Raw genomic sequence first — 25516 nt, 5'->3', positions numbered from 1 at the left:
AAGACTTTTTTTTAAACCACAATCTGGGATGAGGCTCGACAGGCCTCAGAGGGAGGATAATAATATATGTCTATTTATAAATAAGCAAAGGGAAAGAAAGACATGTACCCTTCTGGACAAAATCTATAAACTGGAATGAAGCCAATAGCTCACAGAGGCCTCTGCAGAGCCTTGTACCCGTGAAGACTGGATATAACGCTAAGCCACAGAATGAGTATGCATCACTTTCTTGAAAGATAAAGCAACATATCATAAGAGGTGCCATCTGGGTGGAGAAAGTATTGCCATCCAATGTGCCAAAGTGGTGGCTACATCTGTTTCTTATTTCCATAATGCACCATCAACGACAACAATAACAATAATATTAATAACAGCAATAATAACATTAAGAGTTAGAATAGTCCAGCAGTTAAACATAGACTTTCAATATAAATGCCGAGGCTATTCAAATGCAATATCAGATCTCTTTTTAACAACCGCACTACACACATCCAGCTATCTTGACCTCTTTAGCAATTGTCACCTTTCTTCTTTATTTTATTTTATTTATTTATTGTTCACTTGTTAGGCGCTTATACAATTAGCAAAACTCTTTCAAAACGCCCACAGGCCAGTAGGGTGGGGACAGAGGAAAGTAGACAGTGAATTAAAACAAAGATAAATAATTAAATTTAAAGTACAAACAAATCATGAGAACAAAAGGGAGGGGAGACAAACCTACTATGCTTTGTGAGTGTTCAGAATGTGCAAGTGCAGAGGGGAGGGGATGAGGGATAGGTGCTGTGGTGCTCATGGCGAAGTGCTCAGGGTAAGTGCTAAGAGGAGAGTAAGTGCAACCACCCCTGGTTAGGGTGAGCTTAAGTACGTGCAGTAGAATAGACAGCGGCTGGGATGAGAGATGTGGAGGGTCAGGGCCCGAGGACACATAAAGGCCCTGAACATCAGTCATGATATTGTATGATTAGCATGGAAGAGAGGAGGAGAAGCAAGAGGTAAAGAGAAAGTTGTTGATGCTTTTTCGGAACTTAAGGAGGTCCTGCTCAAGACACAGAGGGAGAGGAAGGATATTCCACAAGAGGGAGTTAGCCGAGGAAAGTGATCGACCACCAGCTCTCTGTTTAGGAAACCACTTAACACGCAAAGAGTTGGTGCCAGAGGAACGGAGGAGTCTCGAAGGGGAGTATTTGGTCAGGAAGCGTTGAAGATAGAGTGGTCTCTGGCCCCAGGTAGCCTTGTAGATGATACAGAGGAATTTAAATTTAATCCATGCTGAGACCGGGAGCCAGTGAAGGATTTCTAGGGCAGGAGAGATGTGGTCCCTGGGCTTGAGGACAAGGATAAGTGTCTATGTTTTCGCAGAAATCCATTTATCTGTAAAGTATCCATTAAATATCAAAAGGTATGTTTGTTTGCAGGTTGATATCAAGAAAATGCTCCACACTAGCAGGGAAGGTGTGGCTGTAAGGTTTCTTGCAAACTTTATTCCAGTGCATAGGTTTCCGCTCCTCACGAGGTTGAACCACCCTGCTGATGCGATATCGGGTCTTAGAACAAAGGCCAGCAAGGTATAGCCAAGAGCATACTCGTTGCATGTGAATGAAACCAGTACATCACGCATGTGTTTTCCAGTGACATCCCCTAGCCCCATGTATTCTCTGATTATGTTCGGCAGTCCAAAATTGGGAGTATATGCTTTGGCAGGACTCAGAACACCATCCTTATGCAGCGCTGCATAGTTCATGTTACAGTGCTTGAAGTCAAAGGGGTTTTTATCATATGCACCGGTAAGCGCTGTTCTTTCAACAATTCCCATGATGATTATTTTTGAGAGCTGTCCTAGAAAAAGGTTGTATTGACTGGTGCTGTGGCTAACAGTAGGAATGCTGAAGACTTTAAGAGCAACTCTCTCCACAGGATATTTCACGTTAGATATCTGCAGTGCCTCTGGAAGCGCCAGTCTAATAGTTGGAGAGACGCTTTCATGTTTAACGAATAACCTGGCCGATACGATGACTAGTTTGGAATTGTTCAGCGTCCCCAGTCATAAGGCAAAAAGCTTCAGTGTTTCTGGATAGTTTCACTTTAAGATCAACGCTGTTGATCAATAGTTTATCCTGAAAGAAAAGGTCAGTGAGTAGGCGGCCTAATAACTCGAATACTCTTCTGGTTCTGGTGTGAAGGGCTCTCTTCACGAATCCCTGGTTATCACTGTCCAGAGTGGTGGTGTCGAAATGTGCCATGTTATTGAGATAAACGAGACCCACTGAGAGTTGCTTATCCAGGACATTGTGGCCGTAATTTAGTAAGCTTTCTATATAGGCCCTTTATGAGTACATATTATCACTCTGTGTTATCATGCGATCACCCATCGTCACGTCCACCTGATTAAGCATGCTGGCTATTGGGTAAGCGATCGTGCCCACTCGTGCTGTAGCTGCGATGTTGGTTCCATCCGCTTTTGTTATTTTACAGGTTAGATGTAACAGCATATTGTTCAAATCCAGATACATATCGGTCGAGCCTGATACAAAAAGTTCTATGGGGGCTAGCGGTGATAGAGCTGCCAGAGGTAAGACCTCGATAAAGAAACTGTTATCGATGCTGATCTGTGTCGGTGGTACGGTAAAGAGATTGAGCTCTGATTTTACACATTCCCTTGAAGCACCATGTAAGAATGTCATTGTTCTTTAAAAGATATCACTGCCTTGTGTCTTTTAAAAAAAACAAGTTTCGTCTTCCTACTTGACTGTGTGCGTCAGGGTTTTGATCTGCTTTGCCTGGTGGGTTTCGGGGGCCGCGCAACAGGATCTGTCCTGACTCTGTTGGGTGAGCCGCTCAGCAACCACTGCTATTGCGCTTCCCACGACATCCAATGCAATAATACCGGCCGCCGTTTTCACATGCGGTTTAGCTCATTCAGAACTGCAATGTAGAAAGGGCATTGTGCGTTTAAAAAGACTTGCAGTCCCTAATATGTTGTGCAGTCTCCCCGCTGTTGGGTCTGGCCCCTGTAGAAAAACATTTTGCTGCTGTGGGTCCAGTTGCACCGTTGTGTCCTCATAATCGGGTATGTTTGATACAGCCTTGTTGATGACTCGCACAAGTTCCTGTACATTAAGATAATGCCCCTTGGGAAATCCACCCGGCCAGAGCCTCGCAGGGTTTGTTCATTTTATAATATATTTACTTTATTGTGAAACAATCCTAAATTAGGATTTTACACAAACACCAAAACCATATAACACACAGTACAAATAAGAATATACGAGTAAAACATTAGGAGAGTAAAACACAAAACAGTAAAGCAATAAAACAGTAAAATAGTAGAGCAATAGTAAAACAAACATAAGACATTCCATAGCTTTCCAGTACAGTCCATAAAAAGATAATGCAGCACATTATTATACAGTACCAAGCAGAAGGCATGCCCCAGGTGCAATACTCATACCCACCAAGTGAAAAAATGCATTAATAATAGTAATCATTAGCTCACGAATGAACGAATTTCCACAGGTATATAGGCACCATTTCCATGCTATCAAGTGCCAAAAGCAAAGCAGGCAAACCTCTCGGGCTTTTAATACGTACTTTAGTCCAGAAGCAAGGTTTTAACATGGGCCCATACCTTAAAGAGGGCAAGCTGAAATCCGAAGGATTCAGAATTTAAACATGAATCCCAAAGGGTTCCCCAGTTATTGCCTCATAGTTATGGACCCATTTCCCAAATGAGCACATATATAGTGAGCCTAGTTTAGGGCAGAGGGTCAGGACGTGCCTAGATGACTCCAGCACTCCTCCGGCCTGGCAGATACGACAACACCTGGACTCCAGAGGCACCCCCAGACGAGGGCCAGTAAAAGCCAGAACCGGTAGCTGATTTATCCGTAGCCTTAATATAAACTGCCTCACCTCGAGTGCAGGGCACAGCAACAAGTAAGGCTAGGGCTTCCGGAATCTATAGATGACATGAGACACAGCCTCGTATCCACTCAATTTGGACCACCGGCTACAGTTAATTTTATAATAAAGGTGGCTTCCCCCGGGGCTAAAGTGTCTCACGATCGGGCGTACTGAACTTCAGTGAGCGCCACCGTCCATTGCCCATCCAGATTTACATGTTTGCCCAGTTTCACAGTAAAGTTGCATATTTTGTTCCCTGGAAATGTCTTGGCTGAGGTGTTGCTGTGAAGCATAATATAAAAAGATGCAGACTCTATTTTGGCCACCGCCACACACCAGTGGTCTCTAGGGATCCGGTGGCCACCCAACTGTTGAATTTGTTAGGCCAGCCCAGCCATTTAACTAGATAATGGGCCTCATTACACGGTATGCGGTTACCATGGCGCTATGAGCGCCATGGTTGCTGCCGGTATTTTACTGTGTCCGCCTTGGTTGATGGCGGAATTACCGCCCTACTCAAAGGTGAGCGGGGGTGGTAATTACCCATTCACCAAGGCACTTCCCCATTCCCATTTTTGCCCCCATAGGTCCCTTTGCGAGCCCGTTCCTTCACGGCTGGTAAAACCCACCGTTGAGGTCGGGTCTCGCAAAGGGACCTCGTAGTAAGGCGGTAAGGGTTTACCGGTACCGGTGCCCTTACCGGTACCGGTAAAACCTTACCGCATTCCGTGTAATGAGGCCCAATTTGTTCTATGTCCACTGCCTTTACTTTTTATGACTTTTTTGATTCTATAAACTCGCATTTGGTCTTTACTGACTTTCTGGATCTCCTCCCTATAAAGAAACACCTTTAACACCCTTGCCCGAATAATCAATTAGTGTATATATATAAAGACGCCCTTGTTTTTTGAAATCCACACATGATCCCCCTTTTAAGGGGTATAAGATTTGTCTTTTTAAAAAGTCTTTCACCGTACTTTTTTTCCAGACCTCCAGGGAATTCTGTGATGTTACATCAGCTGGGACGGTTTTAATAGATCTATGATGCGTATTGTTATATACATTTATAAATGTGGGTAGCACCTCCACATATCTTTGGGTGTTTTCAGCTGCAGAAAATCACCAGAGCCGGGTTTTAAATGTTTGTATAAAACGTTCTACAACAGAGGCTTTAACTTCAGAGTGTGTTACAAAGTGGTGAACCCTGTGTTGCTTTAGAAGCTTCTGCAACGGCTTATTTAAAAACTCCTTACCAGCATTCATCTCTAGTTTAGCAGGAACTCTGCCATTCTTAAATATACATTTAAAAGTCATCGCCAGACTGTGGCCTGCCTTGTTCTTCAAAGCTTCAACACAGGCATATTTTTATAGAATGTTGATGATGGCTAGAATACAGCGAAAACCGTCATTATCTTTGTAAAACTGAATCAAATCCATAATATCTGCTTGCCATTGTTGATTGACATCCCATGTCAGAGTAATTTGCCATTTAAAATGTTTTCAGGCCGGTTTCTGTAGGGTGTAGGCCTCCTCCCCTGACAGCCACATCTTAACCGCTCCCTGTGCCACCTTCTCACCATCACTTTGCAGTTTACAATACAGGCTGTCAACCCCTCCATAACTGCCAACACCTCCTTCATTCTAATATATTTCCGACAGATTCAGGGCAGACATTTTAGCCCGTAACAGCACAACATAAAGACAAAGTCAGTTTTTATAAACAACCACATTTTATTTGCTTTTAAAGTAGTCATTTTTATTCAAAATATATTCATATTAAAATACTAAAGTAATCGGCCCTGTTATAGAAACTATAATACATGTGAATACCACACAAATACACTGCCCGGAGTCGCTTCGTTAAACACTCGTGTTACATTCCAGTAGGCGCTCATTTATATATACTTTATCCCCACCCAATTGGGAACTGTTTTCTCAATAATATTTCTAACGCCCATCCAACACATGCATCTAAACTGATTCATTTTCAAGAGTGGGTTATTATAGCCCATAATATTTTAGATACGCAGTGTTCAGTCCCAGCACCATTCCTTATCTGTGTCAATGGCTGCATTACGCGCAGCAAAGCTACACTGCATTTAGGGCTCAACACAAAACATATTTTACATAGCAAATTATCCACGTAGGATAGTTCCCGACATTCGTGAGCATCCTCTGGGGGATCATTAATTTTATGTCTTTAGCACCATCTGCAAAAGTGTTGTTTTAAACACGCCTCAGCCACTATGGCCGTGACCCCCTGAATGGCTTGAATATCAACGCGAAGAGGGGCCGTTGTGTCCATGGCAGTCTCCATTAGCCTAAGTCAGGCCTTGCACAGACTGTTATCCCTTGGGCTTTCAATTTGTTTTGAACACCAAGCAGACTGAATACTAGCACTGTCTTTAAGGCTATCGGTCTCCATCAGCAGAAGACAGGTCTTACACAGGCTAATTTCACAATAACCTGCATTTTCAAGCTGGCTTGAACAAAAAATACAATTAGTGTTAATAGTCTCTGCCGCCGCCTCAATCAGCCCATACCTGCACATGTGACCTTGTTTTTCATCATGGTTCCGGGGGGCAGCCTCGGCCTCTCTGGCTTCATAGCCGCATCCGCCTGCAACATCATAGCTTCATAGTCCTTGTCTTCAGAGCTCATATCGGCCATTAAATCCTGAGCATCCTCCATCCCGTCATACACCATAAACTCAGTTGGGATTCCTGGGGTGGTTCTCCCCTTCGTCGTAGCTATAGCTGATCATAGTACCATTTTCTGAATCGCCCTTGGTTAGCTCAAAAAAGTGCTGTGTTTTCAGCCCTGTCGCAAAAAGCTATATATCCGGTTCTAAAGCCCAACCCCATGCCACCCTAGCCTTATGCCGCCCTTTCAAATCAATTTTAAATCAAGCATTCTTAAAATGGCTGGCTGTCACTTTATATACAAATACAATAAAACATATCTAAAGTTTATATAAACATTATTTAGGTCCTTATTAAAATCCTTGCCCACTTTATATAAAACTAATAAAGTTTATATAAACATTGTTTAGATTGTATCAAAATCCCTGCCAGCTTTATATAACAATTATTCAAAGTCTTATCAAAATGCCAGCCTGGTTCATATAAAATTATTCAAAGGCTTAACAAAATCCCTGCCAGCTTTATATAAAATAAGGATGTCATACCATGAAGGCCACTACCCACCCCTGCATCATCAAAGCGTCATCAACACCTAACACTTGCCGGCCATCTCCTCACAACTCACTATGCCCTCGACCAAGCAACAGCACACACACTCTCTCCCATATTAAAATCATTTTAATATAAACGTTATATCAGACTGATATAAATGATACCCTTTTGATATCAAAACATATCAAAACATACAAACACACTTTATGGGCGTTTATATAAATCTGATATGCATTTGATAGTAATTTGATTTCTTTTTTTAATATAATTTTTATATTAAATTGATATCAAATATCATATCAAAAGGGGGCAGGACTAAAAATACAACAGGCTTGTCCATCTGTCAAGATTTACTTGATGGGGAAAGTGGGCCCCTTCTACTACTTATGACCCTGATGAAGGCGGCCACATTTACAGGCACGCGCCAAAACTAGTTTGAAACTCCTTCAGAAACACATAGGCAGATTGTGTATAACAAACAAGACGTGCAAATGTGAGGTGATGAGTTGGATTGCACAATGTTGATGAGACAATGATGGACATTTTTTTTTACATAGTATGCAAGTCCAATACAATTTTATTTTTTTATAAATACGTATCAACGTTTATTTTCCATGCCAGAGAAACGTCTATACTATTGTTGACCTTCCATATCAATCTGTATTGTGAGTGTGGCACAACAGAATTCTTGAATTACATGTATTTCATTTTAGTTTTTCCCTACAATATCTTTTAAACAATTGACTCTTATAAAAAGGAGCCTCATCATGATGTAATACATGCATCAAAGTACAGCCAGTTCCCATTATGTAATATAACTAATTATAAAGACAGCTCATAGGTTGAAATAAATGAAAGTACAAGGGAGAGAAGACAACAACAGCTCTTAGAGGCACCATTTTACAACTGTGACTTCAACTTAAAAACCAGCATGCCTTTTTCAAAATGGCCAATCCTATTACAGAATGTTCACCATGGTGCACTTACGTATGCATCACAGAGCCGCTGATTAGAACCTAGGCTCCCCTCTAAGAAGTACACACAAGAGATGTGTCAGAGAGCTAAAGCTCTCGATAGACAAGTTTAAAATAATATGAAGCTAAAAAGAGTTTGACAGTATTTGCCCTTTTAATGCATTGATGAGTGCCACTCACAAAATATGGGCATCATCAGAATGATGCTTCATTTTCCACTTGTAAATGGGGGCTTTTACCTCTGGGGGAAATCCCTGCATCCTTTCTTGTTTACCAAACACAATCGAAACAAGGATTGGCAAGGTCAACAGTGTAGGGCATTTGTGCAGACATGGGATAGGCATTTTCCAGGCACTGCAACAACGGTACTAACTGACCATAAGATGGCAACAGCTGAAAAATAGTGTGATTAATGGGGCATGTTATACCAGTGGGTATATTATTGCCTGAAAAATGTTGATCAAATAACTATTCAAAAGCCTTCCCTTTTGGCTTTGTCAATGCTTGTTTTAACAGGATTTCAGGAAATGTATACTGTTTATAAATCAGGTGACTGAAGGCTAACTTGGTTAAGAAATGTGTATTACACAAGTAGCTTTTACAGCTGCAATTAAGGTATTAAGCCTCAGCAGATTGCTTCCAAATAACACTGGCAGACCAAACATTGATGTTACTGCTTGAAAGCTCTACCTCAAGGAGATCCCAGGAGGATGTGTTTTAGCCGGGAAGTGGCAGGTAGTTGTTGGGAATGGGTGTAGAGATTATCGTGGCAATGGGCCATCAACAAGGGAAGAAATCGGGGAACAACACCCACGAGCTGCGTGCCGCTCCTCCTGTCTCATGTCCCTCCTAGCTAAACTACAATGCAATAGGTGGCGCTTCAGCATCACGGGGGAGAAAATCAATTAGTTTCAAGTCGCACATATTGCCAACATTGCCATGATAGGATATGATGTGGCATTTATAACACGCCTGTACACAAGTGTTTCTAGGCGCGACAAGACAAGGAGAGGGAAACAAGGGAGGACAAAATAACGATCTTACTAGGCCTTGTGTCATTCAGATCGCGCAAGTGCGGGGAAGAGGGAAGTGGAGAAGTGCCAGGGGAGAGGGGAAGAGAGAAGCGCAGTTAACTCGCAAGTGCAACCAGAGGGTGGCCCATAAGTGCAGAGAGAAGGGAGTGTAGGGTTGCAGATACAGACCCTTAAGTGGGGTTGATTGCCTCAGGTGCCTGCTTTGTACTGAGGCTGTGAGCCCTGCCCTATCTATTTGGGTTCTTGCGACTTCGCTGTGCTCATCTGCATAAAACATTCACTCGCTCATTAAAGGTCAGATGGGAAAATCAAAGGCAGTTTTTCAGCAAGTATCTAAATATAGCCTGTCCAAATGAGCGCCCTAAAGTTGAACCTTTGCTGTATTTTCTTTCGGTCGTCATTGCCTTTGGCTAAGCATGCAAAAAATGAATCACCATAAATAGTTCCCTGATTAAGACAGATGGAGGAACACGGAGAGTTCCAAAACTTTTGTTCAGCCTTAAACTCGCCGTCTTCCGCCCCCAATTAACCATAACAAGGGGCGCTGCCTGCAGCATTCCCACGCTGCACGGTGCACACGGGAAAGCAGCTTTGTTTGACTCTGTTTTACTGTGTTATTGTAGAGTGCCTGCTTAAAATAGCATGGGTACAGTAGAACCGGATCCCGCGGGGCTAGGATCCAGTCAGACGTGGTGCATAGGGGGAGAAAGTGCTTTCTCGCCGCGGCTTCGCGTGCAGTCCCCAGGAAACGGTGATGCCGACGCGGCCCGCCATAAAAGGCAAAAGTGTTCAGAAAAATGCGGCGTTAGAACTCTCCATCTGCCGCGGCTATAAACAACGAGGAGGAGAAGAAACCTGGGCCGCCGAACTCACTCACCCCTGGTGCCGGTGCGCGACAGCTGGGCACTCCGGCGCGGAGGGTCCTTCCCGCAGCCCCTTCACTCCATCCCCGCCCGCGCTGCGAGCGCCCCTCAAATCTTCTGTCGAATCAGAGGCTGCGATAGAGAGAAAAGAAATGCCTTCAACATCACTCTTGGCAAGTTCTTTGCACTGGCTTTGCTTTCTATTTTGGTCTTTTTCTCTCCTCACTCAGGCTGCCTTGCTAAAATTTGCATTTTTCTCTCTTCCAGCGATAAAAAACGACGAAAGGCAGGCACATGCTTCTTCCCACACTGTGCCAGTGTGTCAGCGAGTGGTGCTCCCCCTTGCATGACTCACTGCTCCGTATCAGCGGCATCTGGAGAAGATAACATGCTGCGCTGGCGGCTCGGGCCCACTTGCAGTCCTATGCGCGCACACACAGCCTGGCACTGTCACTCCTTCAGATGTGGTTCACTCTCTGGTAAAAGTATTCCAGCAGCAAAGCGCTTTACTTAGAATATACTTGCATTCAATATCCCCAAACCAAAGTTGGTCCTCATTTATTGACCTTGGGAGGATGAACCTCTGAATTGGTTTTTACTGGGATTCAAACCTGTCACCTGCAGATCGTAGCAACCAGCGCTCAACCCCCTGAGCTAGTTTACCAGAATTCCAGCATGTATTCTCCCCCAACTGAGGACTTATTTGCACTTTAATGCACATTCCCCTAAAAAACGGACGCAAGAAACTGTTAGACCATTCAAACACACACAAAACTTCATGACTAGATCCTATAGGATTAAGTATTTTATTTTTAGTTTTTGCTGTTCGGTCGCACTCTAGCACCACCTGGTAGCTAAACTATTGGCATAGGAAGCGAAGCTAGGTGGGATATCCTTTGCGAGGGAGGACATATGCATGCGCTTGTCATTTAGCTGTGACCACCCCTGCACATGTGAAAGGTAAATGCAATTATGAGGTTGGAGGTAGCCATACCGGTTTTACGGGCATGGCTACCCCCAAACTCAGCTCCGGCACCCACGAAAGGGGACTCACCAGGCCTTTCCGACCTCGGCAGACCCGGTAATTCTCCTTGCGCGGGTGCCGGAGCCGGTACGTCCCCATTCCCATTGCAGCCCCATAGGGCTCAATGGGTATGGGGAGGATGTTAGCAGCGGTACTGTTCATAACAGTACCGTTGCTACCGGTACGGCCACCTGGTTAGACCAGGTGGCTGCTAGGGCACCCGCGAGCAGAACTTGTAGTATGGTGGTACGGTAACAACGGTGCCGGTAGCGATACCAGCGCTGTTGTTGCCTTACCGCCATACTCGTCATGAGGCACAATGTCTTTCTCAGGCCACTTGCAGACAATCCCCACCCAGCCCACCCCCACACGGGTCTCCTTTCACAGCAAGCTACGTGCTACTGTCATTGTTATTGTTCAGCAGTCTTCTGAAATATAATGGGCTAGTTGCATCTGTAAGTGTGCTCCTGTTGTAATAAAAATGTCTCAGACAGGTGTACCATCAGCCACTGAATTTGTAAGCAATGTCTTCCTACATGTTGTAAAAACTTTAGAAACGTCAAATGTTCATTTAGTGACACATGCTGCTTGCTCCTGTTTAATGATAATGATACTGTTCATGCATGGGCACCCTAGGAACTCAAGGTGTTGCTATCTTCCGGCACATGACTGCTATTTTCTGCAGACCAGTGCCAGTTATTTTGCACATCTCACTGCATGACTTTTACGTTTACATCTGTAGCCAAAGCTGAATGTGCCTATGGAATAATCTTTACTGGACGGATGGAATTCAGCTCAGCAATGCCATTATGCTTTTGGTCCTACTAAATTCATTTAAGTGCTTAAAACCAGAGTGGTATTTAAATTATGATAATTCCATATGACACTTTGTAACACACACCAGAGATTATGGCTTTCATACCCACGATAGGGGGGTGGACATGGCCGGTAACGGCCCGCCAGCCCCACCCTAGGTAGGCCTGAGTGAATGGATTATTTTTTTCCCTCAGAATATTGGCTGCGCAAGCAATGCGAATCACCTGTGGAAAAAGAAGGTGGACGGGCCGAAACACTGGGGGTTCCCCAGAGTGCTTGCCCGCAAACTGAAGCAGCCTGATGCGATTTGGATATGCGTCGACATGAGGATACCGAATAAAGCCATCAAGAGGGAGAGGCATCTCACACCAACGATAGATGACATCAGAGTTACAAGGAGCAAAGTTTATCTCTAAGCTCGACCTCCAAGCGGGTTACCATCATGTCGTTTTGCACCCAGACTCCATATACATAACGACATTCACCATGCACCGGGGATTGCACCGTATAAGCGCCTGAGTTTCAGGGTGTCTTCGGCAGCCAAGGTCTTCCAAAACATAATACGTGGGGCCCTGGCTGACTTGGAAGGGATACTGAACATTAGTGACGACATCTTGGTGTTTGCAAAGTCAAAAATGGATCACATGGCATGCCTTGTGAAGACACTCAAGCGTATTCAGGAGTTGGGAATCACCCTACACCAGGAAAAGTGTGAGTTCCTGCGAACGAGCATTGAACTCTTTGGATTCGTCTTCAAGGAGGGCGTCTGTCGCCAGACCCCAGCAAAGTCAAGTACATTGTGGAGGCAAAGCCACCGGAACACGTGACAGAGGTCCGCAGCTTCCTGGGATGGTCACATACTGTGGCTGTTTCATTAAACACTTGGCCACAAGACCTGAACCCCTGAGGAGCCTCACCAGAAAAGACTCCACCTGGCAATGGGGCCCTCTAGGACACCATGTCGTATTTTGACCCCTCTTTGCCATCTGAAGTGGTATTGGGTGCCAGTCCATTCGGGCTAGCAGCGGTCCTAACGCAAAAGGACAGCAGTGGAGAGGACCGGCCCGTAGCCTATGCAAGTCGGGCACTGTCTGATATGGAGCAAAGATACTCCCAGATATAACGGGAGGCCATGGCAGTGCTGTGGGGGTGCCAGCATTTCTGACTGTACATGGTAGGCCGGCCAGTGACTGTCGTGATGGACCATAAACCCTTGCTGCCGATCAAGGCAGGTTCATCTTCCAAGCCACCAGCACGGATAGAGTGGTGGATGCTTGCCCTGTTGGAATACAGGGTGTTGCTGATATACCGCCGGTAACCAACAATGCTGCAGACTATCTGTCGTGACATGCCCGGGCCAGAAGAGACACAGAGGAAGAAGCAAGTGTCAAAGAGGCCAATGAGTATGCCCAACTCCTGGTAGAATTGGCAGCCCCGAACTCCATGCCCATCCAATAACTGGAGAAGGCGTCCGAAGCTGACGAGTGTTTTCAAATCTTGCGAGATGCACTCCAACGGTGAGACTGGAAGTCAGTGCTGGAAGGTTTGGGGAAGAGGACGCAGGAAGTGCGTATCACACTTGAGCACCTCTAGAGAGTGTGGGAGGAACTGGCATTTGTGGAATCAGGCCGATTCCTGCAGGGAGACCAGATGGTCGTGCCAGCTGGGTAAATGCACCAAGTGATTGAACTGGCCCACCAAGGACACCAAGGGATGGCCAAACCCAAGGCACGGCTTTGTCTCAAGGTGTGGCTCCCTGACCTGGAGAGGTGAGTGGAGGAGTCTGTGGCATCATACATGTGGTGTGGGTGGCCTCACCAGTGCAACGTGACCCACAAATTGAATGCATGTCCCGGGGAACATGACTGTGGGAGATGGTGCATGTGGCTTTTGGTTCCACAGAGAGGAGTGTCCACTTCCTGGTGGTGGTCGACCAATGGTCAAGATACCCCGAGGTGAAGCTTCTGGAGACGGTCGCCTCGTTGAACTATGAGCCTACGCCCATTGACATTGTGGCCGTGAAGCGGTCGATGGTAACAGCGTCAGATGGGTGATCGACAGTCACCAGAAATGCCAGTTTCTTCAGGAAGGTGTGGAGGCTGTCCAGCCAGATGCCACCCCGAGGAGAGACTGCTCCGAGGTACCAGATGAAGGCGGAGGTCCTGCAGGTACACCAGCTCTCCTGGATCGAGGGAACACAGGTGAGGAGATTCCATGCCGGCCAGGGGGCAGAAGGTATCCCCGGAGAGTGGCGAGGGGGAGGCCTGACCAACTCAGTGACTATGTACTGGACTCCTGAACTGAGCTGCATGGTATCTATCATACGGACCTAAGCCACCTGTGGTGGTACCTTCATGAAAATGTACTGTTCACATTAGTTTAAAAGTTGGATACTGTTAGATGGTGTGCTGTGTTTTGTTGTTATGATAAAGGAGGGGTGTGGTGTCTGTGTCTTTAAGGAAGACACATGCGGCGGAGTGAGGCAACTCCGCCGCGTGTGATTAATAAAAAGGGCACGTCACGTGCGCGCCAGAGCGCCCGTGGAGCCGGACGTCTAAAAGTGTCTGGAGTCTGCTCTGTTGGCCGAGATGTGTTGAATGAGATGGACATTCTGGACAATGACTAGGAATAGTCTGGATAAAACATCACATTTACGGACATAATTTCTGCACGAAGGGTCAGCTTTATGGACAGATAGTCTAGAAAAATTGCACAAGCCCAACAGACGTCTAATCGTACAAAAAGAAGAAACAATTCCTGTGACGCATACATTCATGTTAAGTGAAATGTTCTGCGTTTTGCAGCTGTGGGGCAGCTTCCCGCAGTACATGTCACTGCAAAGAGGGTTCCACCACGCCCCACTCTCTTTACCTCTTCGCTGTGTCACCCCCTGGAAGGGGGGCTCCAGGTCCTTCTCCTGCTTCTTTGCCCATCTGTAGCCCCACTCATCATATTGTTGAGTGCAATGTCACTGAAGCTGTGGCCATGCGGCTAACAGTGGCCACTTCTACTGGCCAGAACGCCATGGCCCCAAGCTAAACACATGGAGTGAGGGTGTGGCATATGGCTGTCCGCCTTCGTCTTTGAACGCATGTATAAGTAGTAAGGCCTGTAGCCTGTTCTAAACATTTTTAAGACAACATGTTTAAAAGACTAACAACATCTGTCAAACGACGGCTAAACATGACAGATATAGTTCAGATTAAACCCCAACCTCTCTATCCTGCATACCTCTCCCTTCAAATGCACTAATTATTAATTACCAGGACATGAGAGATGATACAACACGTAGTATCAGGAGCAAAATTGCACACGGCACTACACATGAGAGCGCACGTGGCATCTCAAATCACTAGCATGCATTGCTTAGTTTTAATATAATCGGGATGCCCAGCGGCCCAATGGAAGAAAAGTCCTGCAAGGTACAGAGAAAGGCAGCCAGGTAGATGGAGACCATGTAGGATAGCTCAGGGGCAACGTGCTCGCCTTGGGAAGCAAGGCGACACGGATCAACAAAGGTTCGATCCCCGTGTCCGCGCTTAGAAACCTCTGGGTATTCAGCGCGTTATAAATAACCTATCATATCATGTGTGTTATTTGAGCTGTCCTTGAAACTGCATCCAGGAGGGAGTGCAGGAGCTGGATTAGAAGTGTATGTGCGGGTGCAGGTGGAAGATGAGGGGCAAAAGGCAGTGAAACGCAGGGCTAATGCAGCGCAGGAGAAGGAAAGCAAGGACATGGACATGGGGCAGGAGGACGAGGGTTAGGTTTTAGACAGGGCTTTAAGTGGGCCGGGGCCTGCCGGGGCTGGGCCCCGGCAGTCTCCGAAATTTCGTTTTGAGGCGGGGCCCTGCCGGGGCCCACTAATCTCCCCTGTCAGCCCCGGCCACTACAGGAAAAAGCATTTTTTTCTACAGCCTGAAGCTCTCGCTCGTGTGCGAGAGCTTCGGGCTTCAGAAAAAAATGCCTTTCAGCCATAATGGTGGCGCCGCACCTGCGAGGCATCCCTTTAATCAAGGGATGCACGTGGGCCGGCGCCACCATTATGGAGAAAACGTGAGGCCGCTGGAAGCAGAGGCCTTGCTTTCTAAATACTGAAGCTCCCGCGGATTCTCGGGAGTTTAAGTCTTTAGGAAAAAAGGCCTCTGCTTCCAGTGGCCTCACCCTTTCAGCCTTAATGGTGACGCTGCCCCTCCCCAGCTGGCGAGGGGCAGCACCACCATTAAGGCTGAATAGGCGAGGCGCTGTCCCCTGCCAGGCAAGCCTATACAAAATAAATGCAGAGATTAGCACCCTCTCCCCAGTAGGGGAGAGGGTGCTAATCTCTACAAAAGGCTGCCTGGCAGGGGTGCCAGTAGCCCATTGAGCCGGGGCTCGTCAAGGGGGCGTGGCCTAACGGCCCATCAAGACCCCCGTTTTTAGGCCATGCCCCCTCGATGGGCCCCGGCTCGATTTGTAGTGCCACTTAAGGCACTGGTTTTAGAGGAGCCGGCGTGGCAGGAAGAGGATTGGGAGGAGTGGCAGTTGGAGGCTGACTGAGCTGCTGCTGGGGGCAGACATCCTTCGGAGGGGCAAGGAAAGCCAGAGGAAAAGATAAACAACACTTTCTACAATGGGCGCCTCTAAGAAACTGCTAATTTCTTAATATTTCATAAAGCGGTAAAATCAGCTCTTTTTCTGTAGCACGTTTAATGGGATATCCAGTGATATTGACAAATTGAAAGTAACGGAATACATTTTAAACGAACCCTTGATTCATGGAACTATGGTATCCTATGAGATTTCACCATTATAAAACACTTCCATGAATCAGGGCCCAAATTTCTTGTAAAAATATATGTATAGGGGGTTGGGTAAAGGATTAAAACGGTTGGGGAGGGGGTTAAGGTGGGGTTATAAACCAACGGAAATGGGGGGCTTGGGTAGGGGACCCCCAAAATTAAAAGAAAGTAAAAATCAGGATTTTTTTAGGGATTTAGGGATCATTACAAATGTTTTCGTTATTTCATTTTTTGTTAAAATCACAGTGATTCATTTACTATTCTGCAGCATTGGTCCTACTGCACGGAGAGGTAATTTAGTTTGAGCTGACATTCACAGTGCACATTCTAATAAAACACCCCCGATCAAATCAAATCAAGATGAAGGAAGAGGACTGCACAGTTGAGTGCAACCTCTGCAAACAGTGTGTGTCAGGGCAAGAACAGACCCATCTGCATTGAAGATTCTTGACTGAAGAGGAGTGCCTGCCACAGACTCACCAACTCCAGCCATCAGTAGTGTTCATAGACAATGGCTCACGTGATGGAGATGACAGCAGATGGTGTAGAAAGTCATTCTCGATGATGAGGAAGATAATGTTCTTGACATCGCTGATGGTCTTTTGAGGGCTGGGGTTGTAGCATGTTCTTCCTGCTGCTGTCCATCATGCATCTTCGTATCCAAACGCTGCATCTGTGCACCTTTGCTCATTTTATTTGTGTCGAGTTCTGCTGGACTGTCAGAGTTCTCATCAGCCAAGTGCTTCTGAAATGCAACCTCTTGGATTTTGAAACATAGGCTGTGAAATGAGGCCAGCATGTCATCACTGTGGTCTTTCATTGGGACTTTGCGTAGTTGACCACACAAGATTATAACCCCCTTCTCACCAACTGCGCTGTTTCCACCTCTCCAGCCAAATACTGGGTCCTCATCACGTTGAACTAGTGGAGTTATAGCAGGTAAGCCAGTGGCACTATCTCACTGAGTGATGAACTATACTGGCTAATTCTCCTTGATGCCTCCTCAAGAAGTTACAGAGCACAACAGACAGCAGCTGCCATCGTTTTGACAGAAAGAATGCCCCATTTGGTAGTTGGTCTAACGTGTGCACAGTGGAATTCAGCCGGTGGCAATTTAAGTCTTCAAGTAATGCGGTGGCATCCTCTAGTGCACCTGCAAATGCTGCAGCACATTTCTTACACTGATGCATTAGCTGATCTTCTGGAACACAGCAATCATTTCCTTTACCAGCTACCAATTGCTGATACCATTTGTCATCACAAGGTGAAGAACATGCTAAAAGCAGGAATATGTATGGTCTTGCCAGTTTGTAGGGCAGAAAGGGTATTAGACCCATTGGCAGCAGCAAAAAGGTCCTGCTGTATGTGTCGGGGGCTAAGCCACTGTGCCACAGCGTCTTTCACCTTTGTCTACATGTGAATCCCCTGTGGACTATGGCATCAAGTGGCTTGCTGCCCAAATGGATTACTTTGGGATCATATCCCACTTGGCTGGCCGAAGGGAAGGTCACACAGGCTGCAGTTACAACCATGCAATCAAATGCTCTATTCACTGGTCCATGGTAAAAGGGGACTTTCTGGTGCTCAGATTGATCTATTTCTTGCTATCAGAAACCACTTTCAGTAGCTGTAACTCAGTGCGCCATCCTTTTGTAATGAGATCAAAAAAACTCATTATGATCATAAAGAGAAAATCATACATTTTCTGGAAGGGAGGAGGATACATTCAGTGACTATAACTCAGTGCACAATTTTCTCATGGGAACACACAATACATGTGTTTGCAGGCAGAAGATATAACTAAGCTGATGGAACTACGTGCAGAGCTTGTGTACCATGATCTTCTGGCTGCTGGTGTTAGGGAAGGGGCTAATGCCAGTCTTCACCTTGTGTGAAATACATGCATGTGACATTGCTTCTCAGTAGGAGGTGAACTAACCATCTTGAGTGACAACATGTCTGGATCACCTGAGCATGTCAGGGGTAGGAGGAGGTACTTGGCTAGAAACCGAAACCCTGGTTTCTATTGGTTTATATGCAGCACTGATCACTGGGTCTACAGGGCTACTTACATCCAGTCATTTACAGCCAAGAATGTTATCTCCTGCGTCCAAACAACTGTGGGATTTTCTCTTCTCTACTAATATTTTGTCACATCACAAAGAAGTATCACTCAGTTGCAGCCACTGAATGTAATCTCTTGCCCCCAAACAATTCCCCCGTATTTTCTTCACTAGTTCTATTTTGTCTCATCAGAAAAGCATGGCACACTCAGTTACAGCTTCTAAATGTAATCTCCTACCTTAAAAAATTATATTATTTTCTCTTTGTTATTTAATATAAGTATTTATTGTCTTGACCAAAAGAGGACACAATCCGTAACAGCACTGAATGTAATCTCCCCCCTACAAAGAATTACATGGTTTTCTCTTTGCAAATACTATTCTGTGACATTGGCACAATCAGATTCAATCACTCAATCTGAGATCGTGCCTCCTCTCAAATAATTCTGGGATTTTCTCCTCACAGACAAGAAGTATCACATAAGTGTATGGTATGCAAGTTGGTCAGTGTGATTCTTTCCTCCCCAAATAGCTGCAAAGTTTGTCCTATCCTATATCAGTTTTCTACCTCACAATCAACTATATCCTTTTTTCTTTTTCTATCTCTTCTTATACTAACCAATAATGTCCCCATCTGAGGTCCATCAGGCTATTAGCACAGAGTGGTAACAGCAATATAGGTTTCGGAGTTGGGATGTAAGGTAGAACATGTTTAATAGTGAGTAAAATAATTACTACAGCCGTGTTATTAAATGAAATGTGTAAATCTATTTAGTAATATTTAAAAAACAAGGGTGTCTTCATAAGTTAACCATTTTAATTTTAAACTTGGTTGAACTGGAAAGGTTTTAACAGTAGCATGCTTTAGGGTTAATGTAAAAGGCAACCGTTTATCTACAAGAAAGTGACATCTTTCCTCATTTTTTTGCTTTCTCCTTGATGTGGGTGTTGAAATGGGGACAAAAGATCCTCCCATCAAGGGAGGGTTTTGTTAAACAAAATCACAATTAGAAGTTGCATTGTTTGTTCCCTGTCTGCTTTTGTAGTCAGAATATTCAGAATGCAGTCAATACAACTAGTTATTGAAAGCACTCTGAACTTTCTGATTGGCTGAGAGGTGGTCAATAATGACTTCCATGTGCTAGTAAAACTTTAGGACCAAATTACTTTGCCTGAACCATAAAGGAGCTCTGGAATGTTCAGTTTGTCGACTTGCCAAAAATGGGGGTGATCACAACTTTGGCTGAACAAGCTCGCCCAGACGTAGTTAACATGCTAATTATCCACCTGCTCCTCTTTACCTTTACAGAAACAAGGATTTACTATAGACAATGAAAGGTTCATCACCTTGCTGAAAGGTCCTCAAGTGCCTACATTTCTGTAGACCACGTTCACATTCTAGTCTCTTTGCAGATTTCAAAATTCCATGGATTCATTTCAGATGGAGATTAAAATGTTCACCCCCAATCGATCCAGAATGTTTTAATCAGGTGGTACTGAATTATTTGTAAGGGTGTCTCTAATTTCGCTCACACCAGAAAGAATACACCCCTGTAGGGAAATATGTAAGGATAACAAGTTTAATCTTACAAAAATAAGGATAGTAGCAAAGGACTCTGCTGCCTGAATGGTCTTTTCCTGTCCCTCTACCTTACCTTACCCTGCCACAGTGGTGCCAGGCAGGGGTTTATATACTCTGGTCTTGCTGTAGTGGCGTCACTGGATACAGGCCATTGCTCCATCCCAATCCATCCTTCTTCCATACAAGGGATGCTCCATATCCTTCCTTTCTTCAATGTCAGCAGTTTCTGTCAGAACATGCTGCTCTTCATTTTTCTAGTTTATGCAAGAATACACTGCAGCCCTGGAGACTTTTACAAACCTTGAGACCTAGCCCAAGGGAAAAAGGAAACATTTTTATAACACATTTTCATTCATTCTGTCCATATTTCACTCCTCCTGCTAATGTTATCTGGGCCCTGTAGTCTCATTCACACCTTATTTTCATAATCTATCACCTTCTGCATTTTGTCATACGGAACATACAAATCCCATTTCTAGCCTGCATGGGCCCTTGACGGACAGTAGATAGCTGATGAGTCACTTCCTGTGCCATGCCAGCCTTGGTGGTGAACACCGCGGAAGCCTGTAGTCCATTTTTAGCACATGCCACATTCTTGGCAAGGAGAGGGAGTTTACATTTACCGTACTAAGATTTTACAATGCCTAGGATCTGACATTACAAATGTATCCAGCAAATAGTTGATCATATTTTAAACAATAACTGCCTTCTTCAGTGCTTTCCGATGTCCTTCTACAGTGCCTTCCCATGTCTGTGTATTTGATTATATCTGCAAGAGAGAGCCTTCCCAGTGCCCCTCCTCCCCCCTTGTCCATTATAGCACCTAAAAGAAGTCTTGTCTAATTCTAAAGCACTTGGGGGTGCGAGAGGACCCTGGTTCCTCCCCAACACTTTCTCAGGATTATTGCAAGGGGCATTCCTGGCATTTGAGGTGTACTACCTTCAAAGCTGGTTTAATGATGCAACTTACAATATTAGTTGATTACATGAAGGAAGAGGTTTACTTGTTGGAGGCTTACACTGGCCAGCAGTACGGAGTGGGAATGTGAGGGCAGGTAGGTGGACTAAGACGATTCTGATTAAGGGGAGGTAATGACGCAGCTTTGCAGAGCGGTACATATCTTTCCCTTGAAAGAATAGTATTGTTTGATAGCCTTACTGCAGCTGGATAAATCATCGATAGCAAACTATATATTTCCTTATTTCCATGTTAGAGATTTGTCTGTTCAAAGAAAGACAATAGTTTGGCTGTAACACAGTAAGCGTGTTCTATGTTCAGACACACATGGCAGGGAGGGCAGGTAGAGAGCAGTTGTAGGAAGAAAACACGTCACCCTTGAAGATGGTAACTTTGTGTTGCAGTAAAATAAGAAAAGCAGACAAAGGCAATAGTCTAACTTTTTTTTATAGAAAATGTGGCTTGTACATACATTTATGTGTCAGATATTACTACCATTTGCATGGACACTGCCATCCTTTGCAAGGTTTTGCCAGTGTATGGTACGGGTATGCCACGCTCTTGACATGTTCTGCAGTCATATACCCACGTTCGCCCCTTGTATGCCAGGTGTTGTTACCACCTGCCCAGGTGCTAGAATGACCCTGATTTGTTCTGAGATTCACATTGTATGGCAGCTACCCCCATCATATACCAGGCACCTCCATCAGATGCACCTTTTACTAGCATCATCAGCTGTCAGATGAACCTGGGCTTATGATGACAAAGGTTTGCTAATTCCCACAGATCTTCAACTGACATTCTGGTTGGTTCACAGTTCCCTGAGGATGTATCTTACAACCTGAATATACCAGAATATCCTACTAGAGCCCAGGGGACGTGTATGAGGTTCAACAAGTAGTTTGGATTTCAGGGGAGAGCTACAGTTAAAAAACATTGAAAGAACAATGTCAAATGAGGAAAGGCTGCAGGGAAGACATGATAGACAAAGGACGGGAGCAGTGAGCGTTGGAAAGGGGGTGCTGCAAGAGGAAATTGAGTGCACCGACCAAAATGATTTGTGGTTAACTCGCAGGTTACATGCTTTAATCAGGGTAGGAATGATTCATCCATTCGGGTTTCCAATGTTGATAATATAAGCACTATGAAAGTGGGCAATTGTGAGATGTCTTGATGCTTGTGTCTGATTTCCATGTATTGGATAGCAGTAAAATGAGAAAGGTAGAGGTGTGCAATATGGAGGGTTCATGGCAGACTTTTATGTCTGTGCCCCTGAAAGTGCTATGAAGCTGACCCAGAATCAGGCATTCCTGATGCAACCATTCATCTCTCTAACATCACTTTAATCAGTACTGCATAGATTGATAATATTGCAATGGCCCCAGTTTATGGTAGCCATGTTGCATTAAATGTAAGCCTTCAGTAATTGCCTTTTGTTTGATTGTTATTTTTTTGGCTAGATGAAAATAGAGAATTGATTTTACTTTATGCATGTAATGTAATGGAGAATTGTAGAGCACATCTAAGACATTTTTGTGGTCTTGCTGGACATGGCCTTGCAAAAAAAGGGGGAGGTTGGTTGTTACTGTGATAGAGTATGTATTGATATCTCACAGTGCTGCATCCCTTGCTGTCTGTTCTGAGCATTTGAGGGTACCTCTCGCTGCTGTAATACATGCAGTCTGCTCTGAGCTTGTGAGGGCACCTTACGTCACTGAAGCCCATGCTGTCTGTTCTGAGCATGTCAGTGTATCTCACAATGTTGTGGCCCATGTTGTACCTATTCATTTTAAGAGATGAAGTTTGCACATCTGCTCCATGTGCTCAATATTTTTTTTGTAAGGGTACTTGTTTGATTCGTGGTGGGGAATTACGCTCCCGCTGCTCCCTCTGTGGCTACTCTATGTTTAAGGAGCATGTGTTGAGACTGGTGCGCTCTGCTTTTCCAGAGGCTTAACTTGTGCTTATATGAGGAGAGCTACTTATTCTATTGCTGAAATGAAGTGCTGCCAGAACTGCTATTATTTTATTTAGGAAGCTTGCGCTGCCCAGACAGTAACTTTCCTGTGTATGATTGAAGCCTTGCCACGTTTGAGCAAAGCTTGTACTGCATTTACTAATTCAGTTTATGTGCAGTAGCCCGTGTGCCAATGTTTGTTTGGGGGAAAAGTGGAAAGAGTAGTAGATTTTATCAATTAAAAATGTAGACACAAGAGAATGTAAATGGCAGCTACATTCAGCTACCAAGAGTTGCAGGCTTATTCGGACCATTGGCAATTGTAAACATGAGGAGAACCATCTTCAGTTCCGGAAGCACCTCAAGGCCTTCCTCTTCGCTTCCGCCTTTGCCCCTCTTCTCCCCTGCTGACCTGTTTTTCTCTCTCGGCACTGTGCACCTAGACAACCTCTGCCCTTCGGGCCCAGGTACCTGCTCAACCTGCCTACCTCCAGCACTGCCTCAAGGCCTCCCATTGTACTGGGATTCTGTATCTGTACCCATACAGTCCCCCAGTCCTCTTCTGCACTTATCAGATATACACTATCTGACTAATCTTGCACTTACCACTTGCTGGCCGCACTACCACTTTTCACTGCCCTATCATTTATTTCTGTTCTCTCCTCTGTTCCGCACTTTCCATTTCTCCCCCTTCCACGCACTTTCCCCCTTTTTCCCTTTTCCATGCACTTGCGCGTTCTTAATGTCACTGGGCCTAGTAAGATCTTTGTTTATTTTCTTCTCCCTTGTTCCCCTCCCTTTGCTTGGTCGCACTCGAACACTTGTGTATGAGCACGATATAAATAAAATATGATATGATATGATATCATATCATATTGGCGAAAAAATCCTTGACATTTGATAAGAAAAAGTGGTGGTCGCAAGTTGTCCTCTTGTATTGTGCCTGACCAATAATCATGAATTTAGTTGATGCAAGAATGAGGTCAACAGACTGCGCCAATACCCATAGTTCAAATTTCCCAATGGGTTTATAGAAGGTAGTAATACAAAATAAATTCTACTGATAGTACAGTTTTGAAAAATCAATTTTTATTGCTTCATAATGATTGATTCCGATCTTTTTTAGTCAAATCTTAGGTGTTCAAATTTTGTTGCCTTGTTTTTAAAAATATTGATACTATATCCTCTTAAGTATCTTGAGAGGGTAGTTAATTGTTGCTTTTTAGCACCTGATTTCGCTCTCTTTATAAGTCTTTTCTTTCCTCTGCACGTGTTTCACCATCCTGTATGGAAGGCTCTTCAGGAGGAAAACATTTTTCAATGCTACTTTACATGGAATACAATCGATATTGATTTTGACTGTATATTGGTCAGGAGAAAAGGCCCCTTCTAATGTTTGAGCAAACGCTGGATTGTTTGCTTTCAGCCGATTGCCGTATGCCGATCCTGTTGGAAACTCAACTTATTTAGGTGTCACAAAGCCTCAAACACCTTTGGACTATATAAAGTCAAAACCAATATCGACCTAGATGCAAAATACAGATTGCGATAATCTAGGAGCAAAATATGATGGAGAGGCCATCTAGGGGCAAAATACAGTGGATACAAAATACAGTCAGTGGAGATGACATGGTAGCAAAATGCAATGGGAGGTCACCTAGAAGCAAAACATAGAGGTTGCAAAATAAGGTGGCTGATATAACCTAGAAGCATGATCCATGGGGGATCACCCAGTGGCAAAACTAGATCAGGATGGCCAATTGTCTGTGAACGTTGAAACTATTTTGGGTTTAAGGCAGGGCTGTGTGTTTGCACCCTGCCTTTTTATTCTGGTTATGTTGGGTTTGCAGTTCCCTTTGGAAAAGGCATCCATTGTGGCACCAAACCTGGGAGGTAACCAGGTTAGTTGGATCTCCTATGCAGATGATTTTATGCTTTTTGACACTACATGGATAGGATTGCAGAGGCTTATTACAACCGTTGCTGATTTTGCAGAAACTAATGGTCTTCAGATCAACCCACAAAAAATGTAGGTACTGCGTTTCACTACAGTAAGAAAACTTATGAGCTTCCTTTGGAAGATAAATAATGAAAATGTGTTGATGTTTGAGGATTCAATATATATGGGATACCCCATTTTAAGTAAGTCAACCAAAACTAACCTTTGGAGCTTATTTAGAAACAAAGCTACTAAATTGGCGGAACAATTAAGGAAGATCAATAACAAATTTGGTAAATGTTCGGTCCTCCCGTTAGTGAAAAATCACAAATGGTAAATTGTACCAAAATTGGTTTATGGGTTAGAGATGTTGCCTAGAAGACGCCTTGTTATTTTGATCAGATATGGATTAGGACTGACTTCCCTTCGAG

General features: G+C 44.6%; 1 protein-coding gene across 3 annotated transcripts in view; it reads right to left on the bottom strand.

Moving 5' to 3' along the window:
• IRAG1 (inositol 1,4,5-triphosphate receptor associated 1) overlaps positions 1 to 25516 on the bottom strand; it is a 1278759-nt gene that overhangs the window by 854990 nt on the left and 398253 nt on the right. The window contains exon 1 of one of the 3 annotated variants that reach the window (XM_069623653.1): positions 9980 to 10357. The exons of the other annotated variants lie outside the window; for them this stretch is intronic. The gene's annotated coding sequence lies outside the window, so the exon portion shown is untranslated. Of the gene's footprint in view, positions 1 to 9979; positions 10358 to 25516 lie in introns of those variants that run through there. 3 annotated transcript variants of the gene reach the window in all.

Source organism: Ambystoma mexicanum, chromosome 11, assembly GCF_040938575.1.
Source record: "Ambystoma mexicanum isolate Mex_15411 chromosome 11, UKY_AmexF1_1, whole genome shotgun sequence".
Lineage (NCBI taxonomy): Eukaryota > Metazoa > Chordata > Amphibia > Caudata > Ambystomatidae > Ambystoma > Ambystoma mexicanum.
The sequence above is the reverse complement of the archived record's forward strand: the minus strand, read 5'-3'. Positions and strand labels throughout refer to the sequence as shown.